Consider the following 8,597-nt stretch of genomic DNA (forward strand, 5'->3'; position numbering starts at 1 on the left):
GTATTGGAAGGAACTCGACGAGTTGGGAGGCTCCAACTTGACGAGTTGAAAGCCTTCCAGCCGCGTAAATTGGAGGATCTACTCGACGAGTTAGGGAGCCCCAACTCGATGAGTTGACCCTAGAAATGAAAACCCTAAGTTTTCAGGCATTGTACCCTATTGAAAGGACTTAACCTCTAGGGTTGGCCTCCTTACCAGCCTCATTGCCTAGAGAAAACCCTAGAATCGCCTCCCCCTCTTGTTCATTGAGTTTTTGTGAGTGTTGAGTGATTGTTTGGGATCTTTGAGTGAGGTTTTGAAGAGAGAAGTATCAAGCTTGGAGGAGTGAGCTTGGATCCAAAAAATCTACATCAAGGGCTACATCTTTGAGGTATAAAGTCATAACCTTCATATGTAACTTATTAGATCTCATATTTTGAAGTTTAAGCATGATTTTGGGATCTTGGGTTGAGTTTTCCAAAAAAATAGATTACAGGGGTTATCAAGCTAGATCTGACCCCTCCATCGTATCTTGAGGCTTAAAGTTGCAAACTTTAAAGGCGTCCATGTCCCATTCATGCCATATGTTCATTAGAAATCCTGATATTGACCTTAAAGAGTGTTACAAGTATGCATGGACGTCAAGATATAAACTTTACATGATTTGTCCACCTTTAGACATCAAATATGTGTTTTGGGACATTGGGATGAGAGTTTAAGGGCTTAATGGGTCAAGACCTTCCATAAAGTAACTAGGGTTTGGGTTTAGAGCTTAGTAGATAATGCTTGGGGGTAAAGTTGGAAACTTTACCCTTCTAGGCATCTCTATGGATGGGGATCAGAGGTGCGGAATCTTTAGATTCAAGAAAAAGGGCTTAATATATTAAGTGGGTTGAAAGACTGGAGAACTCGACGAGTTCACTAGGATACTCGGCGAGTTGGGCTGGGTTTACCCTGATTCTATTGGAAAATGGAGGAACTTGACGAGTTATAGGAGAACTCAACGAGTTAGATCGCAATATCGCGATTTTGACTTGGGGTGGACTCGACGAGTTAGGTCAACTTGGAGCATTGACTTTGACTTTGACTTTGACCTTAACCAGGGTTGAATTTTGAGGTTTTAAAGGGTTGAGTTGTATCTAAGGGGTTGTTTATCATCAGGGAAGTGACAGAGTTGATACTCGGAGCTTGGATCTATTCAGCTACATTTCACATTTAAGGTGAGTCTCCTCACCAAACCAATGGGTCGAAGGCTAGCCCATGTTATTTAGTTGGGATGTTTATTGCTTACGTGCTATCAGTGTGTTAGGTATTTATGTGAAGACCATGTGGGGGTTCCCATGGCAGTGGACTAAGACAATGCGGGGGTTCCCATAGCATTCGGTGTAAGACTTTGGAGGGTTTCCATGGCAACCTAGTATGTTTGCATGTTTAGATTGTATGATATTTCCTTGGTTAGCTAAGGCCATGTGGGGGGTTTCCATGGCAGTTATTGAAGACCATGTGGGGGTTCCCATGATAGTCAATGAAGACCATGTGGGGGTTCTGATGGCAGGTAGTAGGGATGAGCTTTTGAACTGCCGGAACAGGAACCAGACCGGAACCAGACATAAATTAGTAGAGCGGTTCGGTTATTGGTTCTTGACTTTTGGCAAAACCGGTTCCGGGTCTACCATCGGTTCGGTTCTAAAAAATCGGTTAAAAAATCGCAACCGGCTAGGAAGTGTATGAGTCGATCCATGCAAAATCTATTTTCAAAATACTATTTAATTGACTGTATATTGATATATCCTAAGTTCAAAATCTATTCCTTGATTAACCTAAACACAAAACGGCAAGTGCAAAAATCGGCATGTGCAAAAATCAATTTTTGCTTGGGGCTTAGGATATCACGATCGATAATCGACATTGGAGAAGCCAAAATCAAAAATCGATTGTTGCTTACTGGGTAACAACGGAGAAGCCAAAATAAAGTAATTGGGTTAATACAGAAGATGAAACTCAAGTAAGTCATTGTTGCTATTGTTGCTTATTGTATAAATAGGGACGATCGGTTGTGCTTGCTTTTTTTTTGTGAGTTTTATTTTATGTATGTTGAGTGCCTATGCTACATATTGACTCATTTTACCTTTTGAAAGATACAAACATCGGTGACCAATATGGGAAATTGTGAAAAGATTATATTTTCCTTATTTTAAATTGTTAATCATTTAAAGTTTTGACATACAGAAAGCCGTTACTGCAAAAATGTTAATCATTTAAAGTTTGATATTATGAATAAATTAGAGTTTCATGTGAAGCCATATGCACATTGAATATCGAGTTCATGGCATTTATGAACTTTGATTAATATGTTGCCAATAGAAGAATAAAGGGGAATGTACCAATATTAATACAAATTAGTCTAGAGGTGTCTTATAGGAGTATTTAAGTTAACTAATTAACTTTATTTACTGTTATTAGTTTTAACGATAATCAGCAAAATGGTTGGTTAATATTATGAATATAATTCAACTCAATCTAAGCTTATTCATCAAAATTAAAGAAAGTGTGTATGAAATTAGATCAGAAAGTGTGTATGAAATTAGATCAGCAATTTTTTAAAGTTTGTGATTTTGAGATTGGTGGGAATCATTCTCTGCTTTAACAGCTTGAAACTGTCTCTTGAGGGCATCATAATCTTTTTCCAACTGTTTGGTCTTCCATCTAACCCTTCTATTTTGAAACCAAATAGCAATCTGTCTTGGTTGAAGTCCAAGTGCTCTTGCAAGCTGCATTTTTCTCTCAGGTTCAAACTTATTTCCTAACTCAAAGTTCCTCTCAAGTGTCTTCACTTGTTCCATGTTTAGTCTCCGCTTTTGCTCTCCTGCAAGCAGCTACGATCCATCATCAGAGAGGTAAGGGTATGATGGTCATCTTCTTGGGAGAGAGAGAGAGTTTAATTACCACTGAAATATTGAGTGGTGGTGCAAGGTGGGAGAATATGAGTGAGAGAGGTAGGGGCATGATGGTCATCTTCTTGGGAGGACTATAACAAGAAATTGGTGGAGAAGAAGGCCATTGCAGTGCAAGTCATCAGCTGTTTAAGCCACCTCTATAGCTAAATAATAATGACTATTGAGCCTTTGTGATATTCGTTATGGGTTCATTTGTATTTAAGCATAGAAATTGGATTAATTTGAACAAAATAGTTTTATGAAACAATAATATTGAACTGCCAACTGTATTTAACCCATGAATGAAAGGAGATACTCTTCTCCTTTTCCTTTTTCTTTTCCTTTGTGATTGTTCTTTTTAGGGATGAGCTTTTGAATCAAACTTCTTTTGAACTATTTTGCTTGATGATATATAATATTTTTTTGAACTCATTTTCCAAATGTAGGATTATGAAGACGATTTTATTGGTGAGACACCACCGGTAATTAATAATATTATTGACGGGTCCGGAAAAGAAGACGTGCCAAAGCCAAGTCCTAAGAAACGAAAAAGGAATGGAGGCGTGCCAAAACCAATTACTAGCAAATGAGAAAGAGCAAGGAATAATGGTAAAGGAACCGCTCCTTGTTGGGTAGCGTTCGAGCCGTTGTGGATTATAGATGATGATGGTGTTGAAAGGAAAAGTGTAGAATGTATTTATTGTCATACAATACTTAAAGCCGATACGGACCGAAACGGGACGTCTAATATGAACAAACATTGGAGGAATTGCAAGTTAAACCCGGACAACAATGAAAAAAATGATAAAATGCAAGCCAAATTGAATTTCAAGAAGGAACCAAATGGTGAGACTAGTGTACAAACATGGAAACATGATGACACTAGGATCAAACGGGCATTACTAGGCCTTTTTACCGTTGGTGAACTACCATTCAAGTATGTTGAAAATGAAGCATTTATTAAATATACTAACGCGCTTAATGGTAGGGTGATCTTGCCTTCTAGACATAAAATTTCCCGAGACGTAGGCAAGTTTTACTTAGATGAGAGGAATAATTGTTCAAGTATTTTAGTAATGCAAACACCACTTTACACTTGACAACCGACACCTAGACATCCTCTTGTAAAAAGGTCAATTACATGGTTGTCACGGCCCATTTTATTGATGACGAGTGGGTCATGCACAAGAGAGTCATCAATTTTAGGGAGATAGATACACATAATGGTGAAGAAATTGGACGAGAGTTACTAGCATGCATACATGGGTGGGGTATGAAAAATGTTATGTCAATGACCGTCGATAATGCCACGTGTAACGACATGGCAATTGAGTTTTTGGTTAAAATGTTTCCCCCGATTTACGACGGTGGAAAACATTTCCACATACGGTGTATGGCTCACTTCCTAAACCTTATCGTGAAGGTTGGGTTAAAATACCATAACTATCATGTGGAATGTGTACAAAAGGCGGTGAAGTATATTAGAGGTTCAACACAAAGGGTTAAGAAGTTTAAAAAAGCCATCAAAGATGTGGGTTTGGAAACAAAGAAATTTTTGGGTGGCGAGTCTCCAACCCGATGCAACTCGACATTCAAGTTGTTGAAAACTGCCTACGAGTTATGGGAAGCTTTTGTGGAATTTGGCATCAACGGTATTACTTTTCTCATTTTGTTTAAGCACATTTTATTATTGTGTCCCAGTTTGTAAAATAGCATAACTCACTCATATGAAGTCGGAATCACTTGATTTTTTCCAACATGTAGCTTAGTGTTTATTCTTCAGTTTAGAATTTTACAAATCATATTTTGGTTAGAAATTGAATTAGATACAAGCCTAGAAAGATAGCATATCAATGCAACATTTTTTCTGTTTCTGCACATTTTATTATTGTGTCCCGGTTTTTAAAATAGCATAACTCACTCATATGAAGTCGGAATCACTCGATTTTTTTTCAACATGTAGTGTAGTGTTTATAATTCAGTTTAGAATTTTACAAATCATATTTTGGTTAAAAATTGAATTAGATACAAGCCTGGAAAGATAGCATATCAATGCAACATTTTTTCTGTTTCAGCACATTATATTATTGTGTCCCGGTTTTTAAAATAGCATAAATCACTCATATGAAGTCGGAATCACTTGATTTTTTTTCAACATGTAGCTAAGTGTTTATACTTCAGTTTAGACTTTTACAAATCATATTTTGGTTAAATATTGAATTAGATACAAGCCTGGAAAGACAACATATCAATGTAGCATTTTTTTCATTTATTTATATATGAAAGTTTAATTGGTTTTTATTTTTGGATTTTGATAGAAAAATCATATGAGAAGGATCTACAAAGAGTACCGGATCGTATGGACTTCGAGGCGATAAAAGAGATGGTGGATTTCCTTGAAAAGTTTAAGACGAAAACGGAGAACGTTTCGACTTCAACAAAACCTTTAGTCCATCGATTAATCCGAGAAATCTTAGATGTTAACCTACATCTTAAAAAATGGTCAACGAAAGTCAACTTTGTTCATTTGATACCCGACATGAAGGAAAAATATGACAAATATTGGGGCGACTATGCAAAGATGAGTGATTATGTTTACTTTGCGATCTTGCTAGATCCTACAATGAAGTCTCAGTTATTGTTGTATACTTTTAAAGAAATGATTGGTTCCAAGGATGAAAAGTTATCAAAGTCAGAGATAGAATTGAAAGCATATGAAATGCTTTCTGAGGTCGAGAGGAAGATTGAAAAAAATTTTAAGACCTACGTGGAAAAATACGACATGAGCGGGTCTTCTCAACAACAAAGTTCTCAACAAGTCGTTGATTGTGATGATGATAACAATTTTTTTTGGCAACTTCCTTAATAATGGAGGTGACAACTCGGATGCATTGGAAAATGAATTAATTATATATTTGAAAGAGCCCCGGGTTACGTACAACAAAAGTTTTGATATCCTAAGTTGGTGGAAACTTAACGGGTTAAGATTCCCAATAGTTGCTCGAATGGCAAAAGGTATTGACTTTTTTTTAATATTTCATATTTCTTTTAATAACTAATGATGTTACATTTTACAATAATTTAATTTTTAATAGATATTTTGGGGATACAAATCTCAACTGTAGCATCGGAGTCTGCCTTTAGCACAAGTCGTAGAGTTTTAACCAACTATCGTGCTAACTTGTCTAACGTGATAGTTGAAGCTTTGTTGTGTACCCAAGATTGGGTTAGAAACAGTAGAAAACCTATAATAGACAATGTGGATGACATTTTAAATGATGATGAAGTAGCTATGGGTATCTTGTACTTTCAATCTTTGTTATATTTTTATACGACCTTTATATTTTAGTAAATGCTAACAACATTTTTGTTTTGTGTTTTATATAGAGATCGAGGAAGCTTTACACAATGACAAAGCAATGGGAAAGAGACCAATGGAGAAGTACATGATAGTTAGAAAGAATTGTTTTGGTTTAAACTTGATTAGTTGAATTGTATTAAAATTGATATGTGGGGACGAGTTTGTTTTTTGAACACGACTATGTTTTTTTTTAAAACTTGGTTATTGAATATTATGTTCTTGTAGAAGCTAACTTAACAACATGTAAGTATTATGAATTGCATCCAAACTAGTTGTACCTAATTTTTAACCGAAAAAGTCATTAGTTTCACCTAAATTTTAACCGGTTCTTGTTTGGAAAAATAACCGGAAAACCGGGACCAGAACTGGTATTGGAACCAGCGGTCCGGTTACCGGTTCTTATACTATCGTACTACTGGTTCCGGTTCCGAACCGGTCTGGTTCCAGTCTGGTTCCAATGCTCATCCTTAGCAGGTAGTTAAGACCATGTGGGGGTCCTATGGCAGTGGGTTAAGACCACGTGGGGGTTCCAATGGCACCCGGTATAGGACCTTGGAGGGTTTCCATGGCATCCTTACATGTTTATATGCATGGCTTATGTAGCTTATATGGATGATATGGTTTAAGTGATTATGTGGATTGTGTAGGGTAAGTTATGGGGAACCTAGTAAGCGTTAGCTTACAGTTTTTTGGTTGTTTTAGGTACTTCAGGATCTAAGGGCAAGAGCCCGGCATGATGGTGTGACATGCACTCTCTGGCGTTTTTATTGGGGATACTCTGATATTTTGAATAAATTGTCTGATGTTATGGATTTTGAAAACAAATGTGATTGGAATTTTATATTCTATGGAAATGATTTTGTTACTTAAAAAATGAAAATTTTTATTGGAAATTTAGGATGTTACAAGTTGGTATCAGAGCCTTGGCTTGAGGGATTTGGGCACCCTCTCGGGTGTGTCAGAACTCAAGCTGAGGAAATGGTAAAAAAATTCAAAAATCAAAGTTAAAAACTTCTTAAAACTGATTTCTTGTAAGAAAATGGGAGAGTGTAATGCGTGTAATCGACCGAGCTCAAGTAAGTGTTTTCCCTGATATGTTAGCCATGCTATATTGATATTTTGAATATGATAATCATATGGATTTTGCTATATGTATGCTTTAAAAATTGTATACAGTTAGGATCTTATAGCCTTAGAATAATTGAATTGGCCTTATTTCCCGTTCATTGTCTGGTTGTGATCCTAGGGTAGAGTCTGTTATTCGACAGTCAATTTGATCTTGTTCTATGTATAATTTGGATGCATAAGGCAACCTATTATGATTGATTTGAGTTTTGGTTTGATGGGAATGGAGCAAATTTTAGGATAGCCTAGGATTTGAGTTATGCGGTAGTTTATGAGATATGTTTTGTTTTGGGATGAATTTGAGTTATCAGGTAGAGCCTTAGGGAAGGTACATGTAGGTGTGGAAGGTTGTATTGGGCCCGTACTACCGAAAGCACAGGACCTGTACCTAAACTAATTTTAGATCTAGAAGATCAAAGGAGACCGGTGTGGAAGGATCCCCTTTTTGAATATCTTGATCATTCTGTCTTATGGTATTTCAGATCCGAATGGTGGTGACACGTCATTGAGAAGGGGGGATCAGGATCAGGATCCAAATCTGGGTCGGGCTACGCTACAGAGCCCATTGACGAGAGGCTGTGCAAGCTTATCGCAGCCAAGGTTACGAGGGGAATTCTTGATGCTACCTTAGTGATTTTCAGGGCTGTCAAGGAGGGGATGATGGAGATCATGGAGAAGCAGCTCAGGTCTTTCCGAGCCGAGATTGCTGGGGGCCAGATCGGGGACCGAACTCCTTCGTTCCGGGAGTTCAAGGCATGCTGAGCTCCTGAGTTCTTTGGGGTCAGGGACCCCATAGTTAGTCGATGATGGTTGGCAGACATGGAGAATGCCCAGCGCATGAGCTTTTTCCCCGAGGCAGCAAAAGTGGGGTTTGCTTCGTGCATGTTGAGCGGCCGAGCCAAGGATTGGTGGGAGGAGGTGACCCACTAGGTGGGATCAGCTGGAGTGGCTGAGATGTCATGGGAGGAGTTTGTCAGGAATTTTGACTTGGAGTTTGAACCATCCATTGAGGTGAAACATTTAGTGAGGGAGTTTTAGGAGCTACAGCAGACCACCGAGACTGTGGTAGAGATTACTGCCAAGTTTCGGGAACAAGCACTATTGATTCCGCAGTATGTTATGGATAAGGGTATGAGGAGGACGAGGTATCATTCCATGCTGAGGGATGATATTCGTGAGTTCATGAGATTTTCTGG

At 37.9% G+C, this 8,597-nt stretch overlaps 1 pseudogene; it reads right to left on the reverse strand.

Moving 5' to 3' along the window:
• Window positions 1-2,579: 2,579 nt before the first annotated feature.
• On the reverse strand, window positions 2,580-3,055 carry LOC111901365 (homeobox-leucine zipper protein ATHB-13-like; annotated as a pseudogene).
• Between the last annotated feature and the right edge of the window lie 5,542 nt (window positions 3,056-8,597).

Source organism: Lactuca sativa, chromosome 2, assembly GCF_002870075.4.
Source record: "Lactuca sativa cultivar Salinas chromosome 2, Lsat_Salinas_v11, whole genome shotgun sequence".
Lineage (NCBI taxonomy): Eukaryota > Viridiplantae > Streptophyta > Magnoliopsida > Asterales > Asteraceae > Lactuca > Lactuca sativa.